The sequence below is a fragment of the Diabrotica undecimpunctata genome, chromosome 7 (genome assembly GCF_040954645.1).
Source record: "Diabrotica undecimpunctata isolate CICGRU chromosome 7, icDiaUnde3, whole genome shotgun sequence".
NCBI lineage: Eukaryota > Metazoa > Arthropoda > Insecta > Coleoptera > Chrysomelidae > Diabrotica > Diabrotica undecimpunctata.
Window position 1 is genome coordinate 53,151,860 of NC_092809.1, and position 23,400 is coordinate 53,175,259.

Here is a 23,400-nt window from a genome sequence, read left to right on the forward strand (position 1 = left end):
ATAAATGATAAAAAAATGTTTTGGTATTTAAAAAATAAAATGTCCCAAATAGATATTATATTAAGGTGCATTTGGACATGCTAGTTTTTAAAGTAATATGTTGCCCAAAATGTATATTCAGTATGTTGCTGGCAACATTGCCACAATTTAATGAAAATATCGCCCTATAGCCGAGCCATGTGGCAGAAATCTTGCTGGTATTTGAGTTATAGCACTATTGCAGTTAGTGGCGAAATTTAATTTGGTTTTGTCAAAACATACAAAGAAAATATAAATACGTGGTCAAACGAAACCAAAATAAGTTTTAACATTAGGCAGTACACTTATGTACGTCCAGAGTTGTGGGATGTACAAAAAACATCATACAAAGACAGAAATACAAAGAAAGATAATTGGACGGCCATTTCACAAGAATTCAATATAACACAGGACAAAGCTTATAAAAGTTTAAGGACATATGCAAAAAATGAACACAAAAAGGTAATTAAAAAAAAATTGGAAGTCAAGGTGGCAAAATTGTACATTGGTTTGCATACGAAGCTTTATTTTCTTCTTCTTCCTTCTTGTATGTAGGCTTTAAAGTCTGTTTCTTCTTCAATATTAGCCTCCTAAATTGTTTAAATTATAGTACCATCTTTTTCTTGGTCTGCCAATACTGCTTCGTCCATTTCTGACATGACTTATCTCATGCTATTTGTACTATCCTATCCTCTGTCATTCTACTAATGTGTTCGTTCTAGTCCTGTTTCCGTTTTGTCACCCATCCATTTATGTCTTCTATATTGCATGCTCTTCTTATGTTTTCGTTTCTATCCCTATCCAACAGACTTCCCTGATATTCGTCGATGTATTTTCATCTCTGTTGTTTCTAGTAGTCGTCTTGTTTTAGAGGTGTCAGGTCTTGTCTCCGCCGTGTATGTTAATATAGGTCTAACTGCTGCTTTATACATTTCTGTTTTTGTGTCTTGTCTTAGGTGTTTGTTCTTCCAGATTGTGTCATTAAGAGATATATTTCTTTAAACAATCTATTAAAGCTTGGCATACTTCTGGAACTATGAGACAAATGGAAGAGTGGTGCACCCTGAATAAATACATTAAACTATAGTAAAATTCATTAAGCGATGCAGGGATATGTTAACGTAATTACGAAATTTATATTTTAATTTTGCAAAAGTGTTCGACAAAGAACCTGATTGTTTTAGTTGATATCCGATAATAGGAACCATTTATCCAGGGCAAAAAACCCAAAAATTTATTTTTTTCCAACAATTTTATGTACAGAGTACCTGCAAAAAATATAAGTTTTATTTTTAATTTTTGATATACTTAGTTGTTCGTACAATTCTAAAAAGTTTCATGATAATAACAAGGAAATACTCATTACTCAATTATATTATTAATATGTCGTAACTCGTCACTGTTAAATTATCGAAATTTGAAAATTTTTGGGAATGCATATGTAAGTAGGTTCTATAAATAGGTCATCAGAACTAAACGTAAAGTCAAGCAATGCAATGAGGCATGCAAGTTATAGGTTTAATGATAACTCACCGGTACAAACATGATGGCAAACAAATTCAACAAATTGTTCCTCATATATTAGTTTTATCGTTACCGTTAAGTTTTCACAGAAAAGCGCTGTTGCCAAATAAAAACATAACATAAAAACACTTGCCATCGTGAATTGGTGTCAGCATATAAACATTACGTTTATTTTTCCAGTTCACTGCTAAAATATTGTCACTGGTCCTCATGTAGAACGTCCATGCGGTACATTTTGCGAAAACTTTGGAAAATATTTTCGGTTTCATTTCACCGTACTGCATACAAAATGTTTTTGTCACACAAATACTTGCTAAATTTGGACTTACGTACCAATTGTCTGTCTAGAATATATGTCCTTCATTTTCATATTTGGTTATAAAATATTTTACTATGCTACCCCTAAATCCTAATAAATTGTCTCGCACTATATCTGATGTAGCACTGTATAATCTGTTAATAAATCTGATATTATTCCAATTTCACTATTACACAGCACAAACATTTTTACTCCAAATCGGTGTCTTTTTGAGGGGATATACTGTTGTCTAAAAAGGACTGTCATGTTCTGCTGGATTTACATTGTTGACGAAGAGTAAATATCGAAATAGTTGAAGAATGCGATCTCTGATCATATATTTTGTAAAAAAGTCCGTTTTTATTAATTAATCTGTTGTCTAGATGCGGCATTAGCATCACTAAAGCGAAGAAGTTTTAGGGATGCGTGATGGAAAAAGTCTTGCTTATAGATGGAAATAGTAAAAGATACGTTGACAAAAAATAAACGTTTTATTCTGACATAACCTGTTTACATCATCTCTTAATTCTACTTGTTGACGTTGACACTTGTCACTGACAGGTAATGCCAACACTTAACATAAAAATGTACAATATAGAATTGTAATACCAACACCCTTCTGCAATTCTATATTAGCGCAACTACAAAACTATTACAACTCAGTAACATTTAAAAGTTCCCTAAAATAGGTGAATTTAGATTTTGACAATGACTTTGTAAAAATGTCAGCTTGTTGCTGATCAGACTGTACATACTGTAAAGTAATAAGTTCCTTTTCTAAACAATCTCTAATAAAATGATGTCTAACATCAATATGTTTGGTTCTTTTTGATTCCAATGTAGAAGCCATCTTAATACATGATTGGTTATCTTCATACACATGTACACTATACATAATTTTAAAAATCTCTTCCAACATCTGACTAAAGAACAAACTTTCTGTGACACATGAAGATAATGCCATATATTCGGCTTCTGCACTAGATAGTGACACTACATTTTGCTTCTTAGTTTTCCAACAAATAACATTATTGTTAAACTTTATAACATAACCACTAATACTTTTTCTGTCGATTTGATTGTTTGCAAAATCTGCATCAACATAGGATACTATCTCTATTTCTTTGTTTCTACCTTTAACAAAACTTAAGACATAATTTTCTGTAGATTTCAAATATCTCAAAACATTTTTTAAATTTTTCCAATGTTCTTCTGTGTAATTATTTTGAAATTGACTAAAATATGACATACAAAAACTTAAATCTGGCCTAGAGCCTAACATTAGATACATCAGACAACCAATCAATTCCCTGTAAGGTAACTTAACATTTCCTACCAAATTTTTATCTTTACAAATTGACAGATTAAGTTTAGGTTGCATTGGAATATCTGAAATTTTACAATCACTCATATTAAATCTGTGCAAAATTTTCTTAATTAATTCCTTTTGTGAAATATAAACTTCATTTCCAATTTTACTTATATGTAAACCTAAAAATACCAATTTTTCATCATCAAACTCTTTTAATTTAAATTTTTTCTTTAACTCAGTTTTTATAAAAATAATATTGTCTTCAACTTTTGAAAATATTATCAAATCATCAACATACACAAGTAAAAATGTAAAATCCTTAAAATACAAACAAGGATCCTTCCTAGATCGTTGAAAACCAAGATCAGTTATACTTTCATGAAAAAGTGTATTCCAACATTTAGGAGCTTCTTTTAGACCATATAGTGATTTACTTAACTTACAAATTAAATTTTTGTCATATCCTTCAAGCCCTTCTGGTTGATACATATACACTGGTTCTTTCAACGTTCCATAAAGGAAAGCAGACTTAATATCTAGCTGTTTTACAAAAAGATCATATTCTACATACAATGACAGTAATACTCTAATTGTAGCCATTCTTGCTACTGGGGCATACACATTTTCACTAAAATTACTCTGTTGGAAGCCTCGAGCTACCAATCTAGCTTTCTTAACTACCTTTCCGTTCACTTCTTTTTCACGAAAAACCCACTTGGAATCTATTACACTCACATTTTCAGGTTGTTTAACTAAAGTCCATGTATTGTTTTCTTCCAAAGACTGAAGTTCATCTTGGATTGCTTGTTTCCATTCCATGTCCTTGACTGCTTCAGAGAAGGTTTCAGGAACATCATCAAGAAATTGACCTACTGATAAAGCTGCTAGTAGATTCATCTCTGTATTATACTCACAATCATAGTCTTCAAGATATGTCGGTCTCTTTTTATTTCGTGTACTTCTTCTATTTTCATTAATTCTTTCAACTACTTCTTCTTCTTCTTCGTCATGTACATTTTCTTGTTCAGTGATTCTTTCAGGAATATTTTCCACTCTATTTTCAGTTTGAATTTGAGCAATTTGTTCATTCTCAGGTAGTCTAATTTTATTATTTTCAATTGAATTTTCATCAAAAATTATATTCCGTGCATGGATTATTTTTCTTTCTTTTGGATTCCATAGTCTGTAGCCATTATCTGAATAACCCACCATAATCAGTTTTTCACTATGAGGATCAAGCTTAGATTTCCTATTTTCTTTAGGAATTAAATTATAAGCATTACAACCAAATAATTTTATCTTTTCCATATTTGGCTTTTCACCATACCAAATTTCAGCAGGTGTTTTATTATCAGGTAAAGTTCGAGTTTCTGTTCTATTAATTAAGTATGCTGCTACTCTTACAGCTTCACCCCACATGCTTTTATCTAAGTTTGAATCAAAAATTAAACATCTTGCTTTTTCCATAATGGTTCTGTTAAAACGTTCAGAAACACCATTCTGTTCTGGATTCCTAGGTACTGTATACTGAATTTTAATTCCATTATTTGAACATAATCTTTTAAAAGCTTTTGATGAGTATTCACCTCCATTATCACACCTAATCCGTTCAATTTTTACATTAAATTTAGCAGTGACCATATCAATATATTCTTTAAATTTATCTATTACTTCAGATTTTCTCTCAATTAAATAACATATACAAAAATGTGAATAATGGTCTATAAATGTAACAAAATAATTTTTATTATCATGAGTTATTGGATCTATAGGGCCACACACATCTGTTGATACAACTTCTAAAATTCTTTTTGCTTTTCTTTCAGCGTCAATGCTGTGAAAAGGTAATCGTGATTGTTTTCCTTTTAAACAGATTTCACATATACCAGATATGGGATACTTTGCAGAGTGACCCATTTTCCTATGCATTAGCACATTACGTTCAACAGTTGTAATTTGTGCTTCTGGTAGATGTCTACATCTTAATTTAACAATATATAAGTTATTTATTAACTCACCAGTTATCACAGCATGATCTCCTTTCATTATGTTGACTTGTTTATCTTTGAACACAATTTGAAGACCTGCTTCTTCCATTTTCTTCACAGACATTAAATTATATGAAAGTTGATTACATACCCATACATTCTTCATCTCAATTAGGTTACCATTTACTGCTTCTAGATTCAAATCACCTTGTTTTATTGCCTCCAATGATTGACCCTTCTTTGCTACATTTATATTATACATTACTTCCTGGATATTATCTAAAAACATTTCAACATCCTTTGTAACTAAGTGATTTGTAGCACCACTGTCTATTATGAAATTTATTTCACCAGATTCTGAATTGCTAACTAAGGTGGTTTCCTCTGCTGTCAAAAATGTTACCTTTTCACCATTTTCTGCTGGGAATGCCCTATTTCCATTTTTATTTTTCCAACACTGATAGCGCTTGTGTCCCATTTTTCCACAGTTATGACATTTAAATTGAAATGGTTTATTATTTCTCACATTACCATTACTTGTTCCAGCTTTATTCTTCCATTTATTCCATGGCTGTTTATTTGCTACAAATGTAACATCAGGGTTTGTTTCATGGTCATTTTTATTGTGCCTTGCCTCTTCCATTAGTAGCTTGTTTTTAACAAACTCTAATGTAACTTTAGTTTCATCTTGACAAAACATAATATCAATTGCTGTAGTAACTGCTTGATATGCTTCAGGCATTGCAGAGAGTAACTGTGATATAACTTCACCATCTTGTACTTGACCTCCTGCACTTTTAAGTTCATACACAGTTTGATTGAATTCTGTTAAAAACATATTTAAAGACCCTGTTGTATATTTCAATGACCTTAGTTTCTGCTGAAGTTGAACTTGTGTCGAAATTCCCTTCTTTTGGTAAGTATTTTCCAATGTACCTATAATCTCTTTTGCTGAGGTATTTGATTTAATCATTTCCAGTACATTATCATGCAAACATTGCACAATTAGATTCCGGGCTTTCACATCGTTTTTCTTATATACTTTTCGAGAGACATCATCTGCAGGTTCATCTTGAGATAGTACAGCTAAGACACCAGCCTGTTCCAGTAACAATTTAACTCTGAATAACCAGTTGGAGAAATTATTTCCATCAAACGGTTTGATGTTTACAACATTTGTTTCCGCCATTTTTGTCGTTGAGTTCCGTACCACGTTCTCCGTAAACACTTTTGTTTTCTGATTACCACTATGCAAGCTTCTTGAATTTCCACAACTCTGGGACCATAACCTTTAGGGATGCGTGATGGAAAAAGTCTTGCTTATAGATGGAAATAGTAAAAGATACGTTGACAAAAAAATAAACGTTTTATTCTGACATAACCTGTTTACATCATCTCTTAATTCTACTTGTTGACGTTGACACTTGTCACTGACAGGTAATGCCAACACTTAACATAAAAATGTACAATATAGAATTGTAATACCAACAGAAGTTATATATGTCACTCATAATTGTGCCAGTCCATTTTTTTGATTTTGTACTTCTGATGTCTCATCCAGATAATATATTTTCCGCTTCTCCTCTCTATAAGCTCTTATCTTTTGAAGATATTTTCTTTGCCACATCACAATGTCGTCTCTATCTAGTAAAAGAGCGTTTCTTCCCCTACGTTTATATTGAAAATTAGGATTTTTCAATATTCAGTAAAACGTGGTTTTCGAAAAATTTGGCAAATTAGGGTCATTGTTCACCTTCTTTAAAACCTTATCAACGGTGGGTATTTCGTTGCCCATAAAAAAATTATAAACCAGTCTTCTAATGGCATATTTGTCAAAATCATCAATTTTGTCAAACTTCTTTTTCCGGGTTAGACATACTTTTGATCCAGCGAATTGATGATTCGTTTTGTATTCCTTGATCACCGAAAACACACTTCTATCACAAACTCCAACTTTATTGGCCACTTTTTTCACAATATCTTCAACCACTAACCCGGGATTTTCTTGTCTTTCACATTTAAAAACATTTAAAATCATTTCTTTAACTTCAACGCTAAGAGGGCTTCTTTTACTTCGTTTTCGAGGAGGACTCCATGTATTTTCAACCAATTCATCAGCAGAATCAGTGGATGGTATTTTTGGTTTCAATATCTGTTATTGAAATACGTGATTACTGTTACAGTAATCACACTCACGTATAGATAGGGCCGTTAAATAAAAATATATACTTAAATAGTTTTAAATCGCATAATAATTAATTGCTAATTCAACATTAACACCATAATTATAATACAGATGACAAAAAATTTACTCACAAATCGATTCAAATTACAAAATTTCAATACCGAATACCTACTTAAATCGTGTCCGAACCTGTATGAGTTCCGACGACGTCGGCAGTAACGAAATAAAGATGGACATTTCGGTTAGTTTTTAAATATTCTTGCAGAACTGTTACTTGCATGTATGCATAAAATTTTCATTAATTTTATAAATCGGATTATTTTTCCCTTACTATGTATTCAGTGATAACAATAATTTATTTACTATGCAATAAACACTAATAGTTGAAAAAAGAAAAAAATTAATAAAGTGTCATAATTATACTGTTACTTATCGGAACGAGTAGACTCATTTGGAATATCTTTAACATTATCTGTTAAATTTATCGTTGTTTATATGCTCTGCATCGCTTAATGAAATAAACTTTAGTATAGAAGTCACCAGTCTCAGTCGCCAAAAACCGAAGAACGATTGCTAATCTTGTTGAGATTGGTATTGCGTTTTTTTGTGTTTGTATCTTTCTTCTCTATTCTTGGTCCTATTATATTTATTAATAGTTCGAACTAACTTTTAGACATTCTTGTAAAATTCTTAAACAAATAATTGCCTAGCATTATTTCCCTAGTAAATTAGGTACTCATTGTTTCGCGTTTACTTGAAAAAGGGAGTATCTATCCACATTTTTCGTTTTTATTCATTTTTGTGTATCGTAGCACGATTAAGGACGTAGCAATTTGTAGAATGTCGGACATCTTTATTTTTGACTTCCTCTCGTCAATACTTCAAGGCTATTTTTCATCTAAAATGGATATATAATGCAACAAGCATGGCTGGAAATATTGCAGTAAATATTGTTCATTATTGTTGACAAGTTATACGTAAATATTTCTGTTTTCACAAATATCTCTGAGCAATATTTCTACTAAATATTGCTGAAAATATGCCATTTTAGTGGCCAGTATAAATGCAGCGTAAGACATAAGTATTTTTTAATAAACTTCTGATCTATGATGGTACATATTTATTAAAAAAATTTGAAATTATCCAAAAGCATTAAAAGTTTTTTTAAAATTATTTCGGTCCTGTCAACGTTTTGAAACTTTTAAGAGAACTTTTAACTGTTTTGGATAATTTTAATTAAAATTAACCAATAATTAAATTTTTTTAATAAATATATACCGTTATACGTCAGAAGTTTTTACTTCTTTGTAAGTTTGATAAACTATGGTATACAGCCAACCACTGGGAGTTTCCCTTTTAATTTTTATTTTTTATCACATATCTTTGTTGTAATCGTTAATTAATTATTCCCTCTTGGACTAACACTCATTTGGTGTGTATTTTCTCGCGCAATAATTTTATTTCTTGTTAGTTACTATTTTTTTTTACTCGTGACAACACCTCCAATATTCTATCTGAGTTTAAGGCTGTTTTAGCAGTTCAAGCCAACTGCGATTTGAAATGGGCGTATCACTTACTTTTCTACACTGCTTACGCGAGACCATCTTTACTCAGTGCCGCCGGCCGACGGGTAGTTTAATGACAACAAATACATTATTCTCCATTCAAATTAGTTTTAACACGAACTAACTGACCGTACGTTCATGAGATTTGACGTCACGAAGGCGATAACGATGAAACTCAGCCCAATGATGAGTAACACGTTTCACTATTAGATTTCAGTATTTTTAGGCAATTTTCTTTAAAGTTGGAACACGCTTTTCTCGATTATTACTGGACACAGAAAGGTGAAACAAAAATCAACGATTACAGAAAAAAAAACTCTTTAGAGTGATGGGCGTAAAAAGTTTGGTTATAATAGAACGTTAAACAGTATATTCCAATTTTTCAACAGAAGTTTCAAAAAAATAAAAAAAGTAAAACCATCAGTTTAAAGGCAACATAATTTCGAATAACGTGTCCAAATTTCGAGACATTTTGTCAGTAAATAACAGAGAAAACACTGTCTCTAGGTTTTGATGCACCGATAAAACAGCCTTAAGCGTTTATTTGAGCGTTGCTAACCGAAAAGTCATCATTTAAAGTAACATTTTTGTTCTACCATTTGTTTGACTCTTATTTCTTAACTGTAGCCTTTAATACAATTAACAACTAGTTTTCAATAGATTATTTCATAACAAGACAACAAACTAAGTTAAGAGTACAGGACGTAAAAGTGAATAGAGGAGCAGAGTGCGGCTCGGACCACTGCCTGATAATAGGAAAAATATATACACCATTCGTAGACAGGAACCACACAGACATCAACAAAGAACACAGAGAAAAAATAGAAAGAACTGCGTACACCTTAGATAATCTAGATAGCGAGAGCACACAGTTACTTTACTCCTGGAGACTAACACAAAAACTACAGGAATCACACAGATCAACGACGAATGAATATGAACATATAAAAAACTGCATGAAAGACGCAGCGCTAGAAGCCTTAGGGCCACAGGTACGGAGAGTAGATAAACCATATTGTTGGGATAAAGAAGTGGAAGAAAAGATAAAAAGAAAGAAGAAAGTATATCTTAAGTTATTACAACAGGCAGACGAACATACAACACAACAATATAAAAACTTGAATAAAGAAGTCAAACGAGAAGTGGTAAAAAAGAAAAATAGTGCATGGGAACAAAAATGCCATTACCAAGACAACCATATAGGAGGGACAAAGAGCTCTGAAGCCTGGAGAACTATAAAAACGATGAGAACAACGACAAAAAATTAAGTCCTAATAAATAAACACATGGGTAGAGTATTTTGAGAACTTATTAACAGAGAGAAGAAAAAGGTTTAATCAGACAAATGAACAAGCGGAAGTAGAAGGAAGAATTGAAATATCAATACAACAAGTAAAAAAGCAGTTAAGGGAATAAAATTAAAAAGATTTCCAGGCCCAGGCGGAATACATCCAGAGTTGATGAGGTATGGATCATCAAAACTGTTTGAGATGATCCGAAAATTATTCCAAAGATGCTTAAACGGAGAAGAAGTTCCAGAAGAATGGAGACAATCGTATATCTCTCCAATACACAAGAAAGGCACAAAGATGGATCCTAAAAACTATAGAGGGATCGCAGTAATTGCTACTATAGGCCGACTATACTCAAAAGTACTACGAAACCTGATAGAAAATGATATTAAAGACAAACAACCCGAAAAACAAGCGGGATTTAGGGCCGGACGCTCCACTATGGATAATATATTCACATTAAAAATTGCAATAGAAAGACGAGTGCAGAGAAATAGAGAAACTCATATAGCTTTAATAGATTTGGAAAAAGCATATGGCAGTGTACCGATCTCCCAACTATGGATAGAAATGGGTAACTTGAAAATAAACCCAATTCTTATTAACGCCACTCAAAAATATTACGAACAAAACTTTGCAAGAATTAAAATGGGACAAGAAATCACCACTCCTTTTCAAACAACAAAGGGACTAAGATAAGGCTGCTGTCTGTCACCCACCTTAATTAAAATCTATTTGGACAGATCCTTAGTGAAATGGGTAAAAAAATGTAGAAACATGGAAATAACGGTGGAAGAAAACAAGCTATATACACTTTTCTTTGCGGATGACTAGGTAGTAATTGCCGAAGACAGCTACGATCTTAGCTATATGGTAAGAAAACTGCAAGAAGAATATGAGGTGGCAGATCTAAACATGAATATGACAAAATGTGAATATCTCTTAGTGGGAATAGATGAAATATGTGACCTAGTCTTGGAAGACGACAAAATCAAAGTCGTGCAATCCTGCAAATATTTGGGGGTCAATTTCAACAAGAAGGGAAATAGCGCAGATGAAATCAGGGAAAGAATAAACAAGGACAGAGCAGCGACCCGTGCCTTAAACTCTCTTCTCTGGCAAAAATCAATTCGACGAGAAACCAAAAAACACATTTACGGTAGTATAGTCCAAAGTATTACACTTTACGGTTCGGAAGTATGGAGCGAAATATCAATGATGACATAGAAAGAAAACAATGAATCTGGTTCGGACATGTTAAAAGTATGCCAGAGTACAGATGCCAGAGTACAAAAGTTCAAAGTTGTACATATACTCCAGTAGGAATAGCTATTGACCTTGCATGCAAAACTACCCAAATTTTATTATTCTTACCTTTACGGGGATCAAAAGTAATGTAAATTTAAAATCGCGACTGAATTCTGCCATTCGTTAGCCGCCATTTTGATTTTAAAGGAGAACTGTTTTTGCTCAATATCTCCGCCGTTTTTACCTTTTAGACAAAAAGAGTACGAACTAAAATTGTTGCAAATGCGATTTCTTACAATTTCTTTTTCACAATTTTTTTTTGTACAGTCAATACTTTCCTAGTTAACTGGGGAAATAGTGACAGATCATAATTATTGAATTATCTCGTTTAATATTAACTTTACGAGATGAATGTACATAAGCAGAAATGAAGAGAATTATATTTTCAACAATTTTGAAATTTTTAATTTTTTTGCTAAAATCAATATTATGGGGTCTGGTTCACTACCTGCTGACGTCACAAAACTAAAATTTTACAGGAGTGTCCAAAAATCATGTTTTAAAAAATACTTTGTAACACAATTATGAAAATAAACTACCACATTTGTTGAAGAAAGAATAGTTGTTTCACCATTAAAATGCACAGCGTCAAATGTCTGTGAAAACCATGACAAAATAATCAGCTGCAACAACTCGTTCTTATCATTTTTAAGTATGTGCCCCAAATATGCCGTCTTTCGCCTTTCAATGGTGGTCAAAAGTTCTTCCCATTCTGTGCAACACCATTTCGTTCGTAATATGATCGGTCCATGGTATCTTTAACATTCTTCTAAAAAGCCACATCTCAAAAGCTTCCAGTTTTCTCATTAAGTCAACATTAACAGTCTAGGCTTCGACACCATAAAGAAGACTAGAGTGGATATAACATTTTACCATCCGATACCGGATTTGGAAATAATCGTCGAAACTAAAGCCTATCACATACATCGTTTTACAAGGGAAAAATAAGAAAAAAAAAATTATTGTATCGCCGCTAGAGGAGATTATTTTGATAAATAAAAAATAATTTTTCATAGGTAATATATTTTTCTGTTCCAGTTCATTCACTTATTTGGGAGTTTGCAATTATATTATTCTGAGTGGCGCCATCTGAGAGCGGATTGCCAGATTAATTATTATTCAAGTGACAATACATTTATCAGATGGATAATAAATTATTGTTTTTATATTTGAAATCAGTTAGGTATTTGTAGAATCGATAATCTAGTTGGTCTTACAACAACCAACAATCGATTATCCATCTGATAAATAATGAGTTTTCTCTTGAGTAGTAATTCTAGAAATCTGCTGTTAGATGTCTTCAGGTTTAGAATAATTTAATTAGTCTATTGTTAAATATTTGACTTTACAAACAACTAATTAGTTTTATATTACCCTACAAACGATTTCCTATCTATAAGATTAGTTTTTTTTTTAATAAAAAACGATTATATATTTGATAAATGAGTTCTCTCTTGGGTAATACTTAATCTGGCACTCTGCCGTGAGATGGCGCCACTCTGAAAATGATTTATTTGTCAATAAATTATTTTTTTTTGTAATTATTTCACCCCACAAACAACTTATTAGTTTTATAATAAAATACAAACGATTTTCTATCTAATACATTAGTTTTTCTCTAAAAAAATTTTGTTTCGATTAGCGTTATCCTCAAAAATAATTAATTAATTATGAACTAATTAAAAACTGGATTCATTACTATCATCTAAAAATAAACTACAATTTATTGCAATATCTAATTATTATTATTAGAATATTAATTTGTCCGCCCACCACATGGAGGTCGATTAAATCCAATCCATGAAATTTGCTACAGTTTGTCCCCTTTTGATCAAGTAAAAAAACTATAATACCTTTCTCCATTGTTTAAATAGGACTAGTTAGACAATCCTTATGGAACAAACGTTTGATTTTTATTCTGCCGTTATATGGCGGCCTCTAGTCATAAATTTAAAAAACTATTAACAGAAACTTAATTCTCAGCAGGATTCTATTCGAGTATATTTTTACCTGTCTGGTAACTTATGCAAACCTGTACACGGGTGCCAGATTGTGAAGAAAATATAAGATTTTAATAAAATGCTTATTGTTATTATCGTTGTATGCGTTTTGTGAAACATAACTTGACTATTTCGAGCGAATATTTCAAATTGTTTTTCTACTTTGAGACTTGATAAATCTAAACCGGTTAGTAATCTATTTAAATGAAGCAGTTAAATGCTGCCTTTTTTTAATTTTCATTAGTTTACCAGATATTTAATTTGGTTATATGATTTGTTAGAAAAGGATTAAATATTTAATTGAAATAGACTCGACTGCTATCGTCTTAGAACACTCATGCGGAGGTTTATTTTTTAGTCAAGACTTGAGTTTTATCATTGTTTAAAAAAAAATCTTTTTAAACAATGGTTTTATGTATGTTTTGAGAAAATTAAATTTTCAATCTTTTAATCTTTAAAATGACGTTTGAAAATATAGTAAATTTATGGGTATGGTTTTTTGATAATGGTTTTGAAACAAATAAACAGATCGATATGCCACAACAAGAGGCAACACATATTTAGGGACAAATTAATCTATGTGTTGGGATAAAAGGAATAATAATTAAAAACTTTAATAAATAGTACCCTTTATTTTATTTATTTATGTATTTTATAATATACACACCATTTTTGTATTTCTGTTTACATAAATGAGAATGTTTTTTTCAATCAACTCGCTCGATATGACTGTTTATGCAAAAATTAAATTCGCGTTATTTTAATAGTTAGATAACACTTATGAAAATTCTAATAACTACACCATAGACAATATTAACAAAATAATAATTCAAGGTAAAAAAACAAAACAAAATTGTTTACATTAATAGTTATAGAAATCGATTGTAACATTGTTTGCATGAACTAAAATAAGCAATGTATGAGTTGGATCTATGTATGAACCAGCAATACTAGTTTAAAAATATTAGATCGATGTTTAACTACAATGGTATCAAGTCCAACAAACGTTATGATAGTAAAGTGTTCAAGAAAAACTGCAGCAGAAAACTGAGTTTGTGGCTTTCGTGCAGTTTGTACAGATTTTGTCCTAATCTTAACCAGTCTCTTTTTTTAGTGCTGTTATGCGAGTTTTAAGAAGATTAATCCGTATTCGAGATGCATGTAATCTCCTTTAAAGTGTGTGATAATTATGAAATCTTTTTTTCTTGACCAATGGTGATAACGGCATATCTAAAAAGCTCATCAACAAAATCGTCAAGTTCAGAATTATCACTGTGCGAAACAGTATTGGCACTGGTTGATGGTTGTTTTTCTATTGAATACGTATGAAAAACGCGTGGTGTCGTTAACGAACCTTCCTCTTCTACCTCACTATATTTTTTTGGTATAGCAGTACTGGGTAAATATTTTGCATTTAGATATTTTTGGTCAAAATGCTTACTGCATAGATTTTTTTTAAATCGGGTAGCTCCAGACTTTCCAATGCAGCATTACCTACAACAATATTATTATTAACACAAATGAAAAAAAGCAACTTTCTGCACAATAAATTAAAAAAATAAGTTCTGTATTTAAGATATAGATAACTTGGCAGTTATGCCAATATATGTTTATATCTATATATATATATATATATATATATATATATATATATATATATATATATATATATATATATATATATATATATATATATATATATATATATATATAAATATATTATATAATATATTATATAAGAGTAAGAAAAAAATTTTTAGATAGGAAAAAAAAGAAATTAATTACTATTTAAATGGGAATAAGCCACAATTAAAGGTTAAAATACGTTTATTGACGTTTCAATTTCCACTTCGGAAATCGTTCTCAAACATGTTTGTTTTTTAGAACGATTTCCGAAGTGGAAATTGAAACGTCAATAAACATATTGTAACCTTTAATTGTGGCTTATTCCCATTTAAATAGTAATTAATTTAAAATGCCACAAGAAAATAGCTTCAGAACAATATTAGGAAAAAAAAAAGATCCCATATCACTACCAAAAACAAATTTTTGATAGTCCTATGGGATCTAGTCATGGATGATGTTATCAGTGATTGTATCAACAATTACACTTTTTTCATTCCTTTTATTAAAAGATATGTAGATGATTTAGTTTTGGCACTTCCTAAGCACAAAATTAATGAAATAGTCAACATTTTCAACAATCATAATCAACATATACAATTTACAGTTGAGGAAGAGGTAGATGATTCTCTAGTTCCTTAGAGAAGGTTTCAAGTCCAGTGCTTTATACAGGTTGGTGAATTGTTTACAGTCGGTAAGTTTGGTATGGTTGATTCGTAGTCTTCTAATAGTCGATGCTTCTCTTCTAGTTATGAAGTCTAGGGAGAGATGACCAATAAAAGATTGAAGTTTATGAAAAGTTGTTTTGCTCTTTTGCTATAAGTTTTGTCAAATATCCTCTACTGACTTTTTAAAAACGAATTTCGAGATTCGTTAGCTAGTTGAATTGGGGTGACTTCAGTCACCCCATGGTTGGTAGCTTCTTTGACAAAATTATCTGCTGTTTTATTACCAGTAGTTCCGGTGTGAGAAGGCAGCTATATGAGAGAGACTTACATCGTAAGCAGAGAGATTTTGGTATATGTCATGAATGTTTTGAACTAATAGGTGGTCAGTGAAAATTGTATTGACTAAATGAATATATGAAAGTTAATCTGAACAAATGGCAATATGTCTGTTTTGATGGGAGATGCATTTAAAAGCCAACAGAATACTATATAGTTCACCTCTGCAAACGTTGCATATTAAGGGTAACCGAGATGATCTTACAAGTTCATGTTTAGTGGTTACTGCGCAACCAATATCAGTGGTAGTTTTAGAAGCATCTGTATAGAAAATTAAATTCTAAAAATGCTTTCTTTATAAGAAGGTTAGAAGATTCAAGTTTGTTAAAAATGGTGAGAGGTATATATTGAAGGGAGATCTTTAGCCCAGAGGGGAAGTAAAGTTAGAGGAAATGAACTAGTCTGAAAAAGTCAATATTTTTAAGTAGTGGACAAATTAATTGAGGTATAGGTTTTAATATAAGGTGTTGGTTATTGTTAGTGGAAGAAGACGCCATTGTGGCAATTAGGGAATGAACGGGATTAAATGGATTTGCGGATGTTGATGCAGCATACGAAAGTAGAAGTGATTATCGTCTTAGGGTAGGAGAAAGTTCATTAGATTCACGGTATACACTCTCAATAGGACTAAAGCGAAAAGCGCTCAGACCTAGAAGAAGTTTTATCGGCACCCCATTGAAGATGACTGAGGGTTTTAAAACAAACAAACAAACTTTTAAAACAATTGGTTTTAAGTTCAGAGATTTGACTCTTTCAATTTAATCTGGAGTCAAACATAAAACCGAGAATTTTACATTAATTAACAGCAGAAAGTAGAGAATTGTTAAATAAAATTTTGGTTAAGGGAGTGAAAATTCTTCTGGAAAATTTTACTAATTTTTCTCAGTGAGTGATAATCCTAGTTCGTTAGATCTATCTTGAAGTAGATTTACTACACTTTGTATAAGTTTATATGAGGTTGGGACCTCACCAGGGTTGAGTTACCAGTGGATATGATAACATTTGCCATGTTATTATATCCACTGGTAGCTTTAACATCCTAATATATAAGACTAAATAATGTAAACTAAATTGTAACATATAACTTTTAACGGGTTTTTACCCAGATATTTAGCGGCTCAAAACATGTTCACCTAGACACCGATGATGGGATATAGATTCCAAAAACCTTTTGTCTTCATGACAGCCCATTTGGGTTTTTTAATTTATATACCTTTTATAATGGATTTTAACAAAAATTTTTTTTTGTAATGATTTTTCTTTTATATTAGCATAGATTAGGGCAAGATCTTTCATTGACGATTGTCAGCGGTATGTCAGTGGTAAATTTACTGGCTTCATTTAGAGGGTCGTTGGTGCCTAAGAAATTTTCGAGAAATTTTTCAAGATAATTCTAGAAAACGAAAAGAGTTCGGATAATTGGTATCTTGTGAAACTAAGGATGAATAAGGAAAGGGTGAAGGAAGAAAAGAGTATATATGGTTAGGTCCAGATTTGTTCCAAAACTTTTATTTTATCAAGTATAACCTTTTGATTAAAAAAGGGATTGGATATTTTAAGGTTATTTTTTATTAACAATTTATTTTTTAAACTAGACTTGGGCTAGTATTTGAAGAACATAAAGTTTTCTTACTTAATTAAATATCGTGTCTAAATTTGGCAAAAGATGAAGTAAAAATATACAAAGAGCAGAAAACTCATGATATATGCCTATTGATCATCTGATGTTCCGTATTTCTTAGGGACTGTTCGATTAGTGAATGCGGGATGGAAGGAGATACATTTGAAATAAGGATTCTTTTGGTCGCAGAAAGAAGCCTGCAGATAAAGATGACGGTGAAATTAATTATGACGTTCGGTGTATTAGTTGATCAACGATGTCAGTAGAAGTGAGGAAAATGTAGATTCGATTATTCGAAATGCGAGATTTAAAAGTAATATTTTTTGGATAAACTATTTTACCAATTTCTTTAATATATTCAAATAAAACAGTATTCAAAATGGAGTGCATGACAATAACTTGTCCCCTTTTAGAAAACGAACGGGAAGGAGGTCTAGAGACTGCGGCAACGACATATGATTTTGGGTTGAAACTGGAGTTGTTTTGTGTAAATGTAAATATTTAATTACTGTTCATGATGTGTAGTTTTGGTTACCCAGACCGTAACACAATACCTAAACGTGAGTACCTAAAGGACCCTCTCCCAAACTGGAAAGAAAGAAAAAAAGGATCTCACCTATTTCTTGGGATTTTCTCTGATTTTCTTTAATTAAACCAATATAGCCACAATTAAATTCGACTATTGAAATATAAAACCAAATTTGATACTCGTCTTCTTATCACATTGTGATTAAAGAACTTCGCTTCGTATTGTTAACTTGTCGATGAATTAATTTATCTGTTTAACACTGTTTAAATCTTTAAAATCCATTAGGAACTTTAACAAGGGTGTTTAACCTTTGACAGTTATTTGATGTTTTTTGAATCGATCGTTATTATTAAAAAAACGGTTTGCAAAAGTGCTTTTTAGCTTCTAAACATTTATACTACTTTTGATATTTTTCATGTCATACGGCTGTACGTAGGCTCAATGAAAAGCTGGCGTAAAAGCACAATTTAAAAAAAAAACAGAACTTTCTATAACCACTAACAAGAAACAAGCTGAGATATTGCAGCGGACAGATCTCCCTTGCATTTTTCTGTGGCGATATTTTACGAGTACCATTATTTTTTTGTTTCAAAACTAATTTACTTCTTCACTGTGTATGCTATTGATAAATCGAATTATAAAAATTAGATATTCTTTTACAATGTTCAATTTTCGGCTCTTAATGTTAATAAACAATGAAAATATTTGCAATTTCTTAAACAAGAAAAAAAAAATGCCATTTGATTTTCTCTGGGCCATAGAAGGTTTTGGTTTTTTTAATGTTTTTTTTATTAGCTTTATATTGAGCCTACATACAAGTGTATGACATAAAAAAGTTAAAGTTATTAGAAATTTTTATATGCTAAAAATTTGTTACTCTTCAAACTGATTTTAAAAAACAAATTTATTATATTCTTAATGTTTTTTTTAAATAATTTAAAACGAAGCCATAAAAAATCGATTGCTATTTACAAAATATCCCTAGAGTGACTGTTTGGACAAGTACAGTTGTTTAAATAATCGGTCTCCTGGATAAACAAATTTAATAACTCATAAACTGTATGGTCGTTCTGTATGACATTTAGCACACTTTAAAAACTCATTAACTACCATAATTTTAAATAGTTGTATTACATATCGTTATGCAAAATAAAAGTTATTAACATTTATAAATTATACTTTAAAAATAAGGGTTTTTAAATTATCTCGGTCAATTCTTTATGTATTTTAATTATAAAAATATCAATATTAGAGAACATTTTATGATCTATAACTTTTATTTTAACGTTTTATGCGCATAAAGTTTTTCACTTTTTACGATTGTTTAAAAAAAAAGCAAAGCAAAATTAGCTAAAGTCTTCACATAATTGTCATCAGCTACCCCTCATATACCTTTTAGAGACTTTAAATATCTGTTTAAGATTTTTTCAGCTTTTTTAGAGTTGTAGATCATAAAAAGTAATGTAACTTTTGAGAGTATCTAAATTAAATTACAAGAAACTATTAATCGAAATAGTTGCAAAAAACCTTATTTTTGCAGCTATTTATGCAAATTTATAATGAAGAGTTATTTATAAATTAAAATAATTTTTTTTTGTGCAAAAACATATAACATAGCTCCTTGAAATTATGGCAATTAATAAGTTATTACAGTGCGCTAAATGTCAATCAGAGCAAATAGTTTATAGGTTATTTAATCTGTTTATAAACATTTATATCTTTGATATCGTTTATGCCACAAACTTATATAGAAGCTAATGAAAAACTGATGAAAAACACACTTCCTAAAAAAAAAAGAATCTTCTATGACCATTACGAGCCAAGAGAGCATTTTATATTTAAAACCAAAGCATTTTATTCTTAAAATCATACTTCCATTGTCTATTAACAGTAAAAGATGAAAATTGAAGGGACTCTAAATAAAGATCTGAATTGTGCGATCCAGCTTACAGATGGCATATGCGGTAAAGAAGTAAAAATTTATAACCCGTTAAAATGATGGTACTCGTAAAATACCTCTTCGGAAGTAGAATGGAGAACCATCTGAGCTCCGTTTTTTTTTAGATTTGAACTTTTTTAAAATAAATCGCGCTTGTAAAATTTGCAATATCTTGGCTTCTGTGGTACGTAAAACATAATTTTTTTTTTTTAACTGGGGTAGCTCAACAAAAAGTTGTTTAAATAATCGCTTTCCATGATAAACAAATCGTCACTATTTTTATTAGTTACATTACATACCATTATGCAAAAACAAAGTTATTAAAATTTATAAATTTCTGCAAAATCAAGGGTTTTTTGCAACTATTTTGGTGAATTCTTTATATATTTTAATTTAGAAACTCACAAAAGGAAGAACTTTTTAAGATCTACAATTTTTATTTTAACTATTTTTCTCTAAACTGGATAAAAAACGTTTTATAAGCAAAAGAATGACCTCTCACTTTTTAAAATTTTTTAAACAAAAACAAACCAAAATACCTGTATGTCTTCACAGATTTATTATTAACTAACACTTGTATATCTTTTAGAACCTTCAAATATCTTTATAAGATTTTTACGTGTAATCAATGATTTTTTTACAGATGGACTGGTGTATAAATTAGTTCTCTAATTTGTTTTTCCGAAGTTTATTATATCATAATTATAATACCAACGAAAACGTAAAATTCAAATGATGAATGAAAAAAAAAATAAACATTTTTTTAAGTTAATTACGTAACGGAAACGGTGTAAAATTAAAGAATATAAAAAAAGTTTCTATTTACTTACCAGAGTGTAATATCCATGTTTGACAAGCCGAAAGATTTTTTGTCGGAAATCTGAACATTCTTAAACCATGAATTTTGTATGATGATAAACCACATTTGTAATAACAACAAATATTTCCAGCCATCTGTAAAAAACGATTAATTTATTATGGAAGTAACATTATTTTAATTTAAAATCACTTTTTTCAAATATTATCGAATGTATGTATTATCCGCTAAAATTTATTTCTAAATACCTAATTTGTTCATTTCTCATACAATGTTTTTTTATGTTTTAAACACATGTAATTAAAATGTTTTACTTACCTCGGACCAAATTTTTGTAATACACTTCCAAATAAAATAAAATATTTAAATTCTTTAAACTTATTTAGATATAGGAAGATTTAGAAGCCACAGTACGTTTATGTACAATTTTAGTTGACACGATATTTACTAGTTGATAGTAATAACTCTATTTTAAATGAATATCTTAAGTGATTCAAGGTCTGTTTTTTGTTACATGTTTAAAATGTTGTAAATAAACCTGTTGCTACTATGTCAGTGAAATATTGCAACGCTGGTGAATTTAATTCAATGGATCAAAAATGGACGTTAAGTTTAGTCTTTAACTTTTTCACATAGCACCATCTAGTATAACGTATATCAAACAAAGAATGGTATATTAAAATCTATTGAGACAGAAAGAGTGGTGACATCTAGTGACTGTCTCAATTAGAATCAAACAAATTTATACATTGCGTTGACTAACTAGTTCTATTTAAACAATGCTTTCTCGTATTATGTGCAGTGGCGCACCCATGGGGGAGTTTTGGGGGTTAAACCCCCCCCCAGGACCCTATTCCGACACTGTTACTCACACATTTTAAGGACTCAAAATGGAGGTAACATCATAAAAAAATTTCGGTGACCAACCAAAACCCCCCCCCCAGAGGCAAATTCTAGGTGCACTACTGATTATGTGGCATATGTTTCAATGGGTTCTATTCCTGTTTATAGTGGAATTATGCAATTCCTTCATGATATTTTTATTAATTGATCCGGGAAGCACATTTAAGCCGCTATATTAAGCCTTTTTTCGATTAAATAATTAACACTTCCAACTTGGCTCAGTTCTTGTTTAATTATTAATTTAATTTAGTAATTTTCTGGTTACTGATAATGATAATATTGTCAGTATTTTGTGTTGAAAAGTATTTTTCAATTTAGCTTAGTGTGACATCTACAGGTAAAACTCTAAACCAAACGTTTCAGTATTCACAGAAATGCACTAGGATGAAAGATTCTTCCATTGCTTCACACTAGTTGCGTTTGTACGCTTTCGAATTGTAGATGGAGCTGTACAGGTCAAGAAAGAATGTAATACACAATCTAAAAAAATAAAACATCTATGAATTTTAAAACTAATTCTTTAAAATTTAACCACAAAGAAAATGGACATTTATAGGTCTCAATGAAACAATCAAAAGTAAAATAGACCACTTACATCACATCATCAGAGAAATGTCTCATAAAAGATGCAGCAATGATGAATTCTAATCAGATTTGTGACAAAAGATTTAAGTATCTACTGATTGTGTGCAGCATATGAAAATATTAATACAAGATTAGAAAATATGAATGCAATATAATTACGAAACCATTTTTACAGGCAGATACCTACAGTTTATGTTGATTAAGAAAAATAATTAAATTGTTTAAAACACGGGGACCAGTTTGGGTCAAAATAATAAAATAAATAAACTGTGTAAAACAGTAGAACAAAATAGTCGTATTGGCTATAGATATTTTACAAAAACCATAATATGTAGATATCGGGGACCCTCTTATACATTACTTAAAACAGAGCTAGTCACGAAATGCTTTTAATGTATTGGCGGCACACTGATGGAAAGTGTATATTGAGCTATAAACGACAACAGCGGCGATACTTGTGGTGACACGTGGTCGAGGTTATAGGATAGGTTAACTCTGGAGAGTGGAGGCTAGGTTATAATGAAACAACTTGTATCTATCGTCACAGAATACTCCATCCCAAGGATGGAGTATTCTGTGGGATGGAGTATTCTGTGCTATCGTGTATAGATTCAGAATTTCACTCTTACAATGTTACCAACCTGAGTGCGTTCCGAATATTTACTTATTTACATACATAACATGCCCCTCTTTCTAAAATGACCAAATAAAAATAAATTTCTTTAACAAATCTTTAAATAAACATTTATGAATTTCCTCAATTGTTTCATACATCCATTACCCCCTATATTTTATAATAAAATTACTTATAAATATAATCTATCAGGTTTTTTAACAATTCGACCTGAAGAGGTTTGTGAAGGTAAGTTTATTGGAGAGTGATCATCAG

The 23,400-nt window shown here is 30.7% G+C and overlaps 1 long non-coding RNA gene across 1 annotated transcript; it reads right to left on the reverse strand.

Annotated features, from left to right (window-relative positions):
* Positions 1-13,355: 13,355 nt before the first annotated feature.
* Positions 13,356-21,786, reverse strand: LOC140446748 (uncharacterized). The gene is made up of 3 exons (XR_011951492.1): positions 21,342-21,786; positions 21,037-21,160; positions 13,356-14,984 (listed from the first exon to the last, which is right to left on the reverse strand). It is a non-coding gene; the product is annotated as an uncharacterized lncRNA (long non-coding RNA).
* Positions 21,787-23,400: the final 1,614 nt, after the last annotated feature.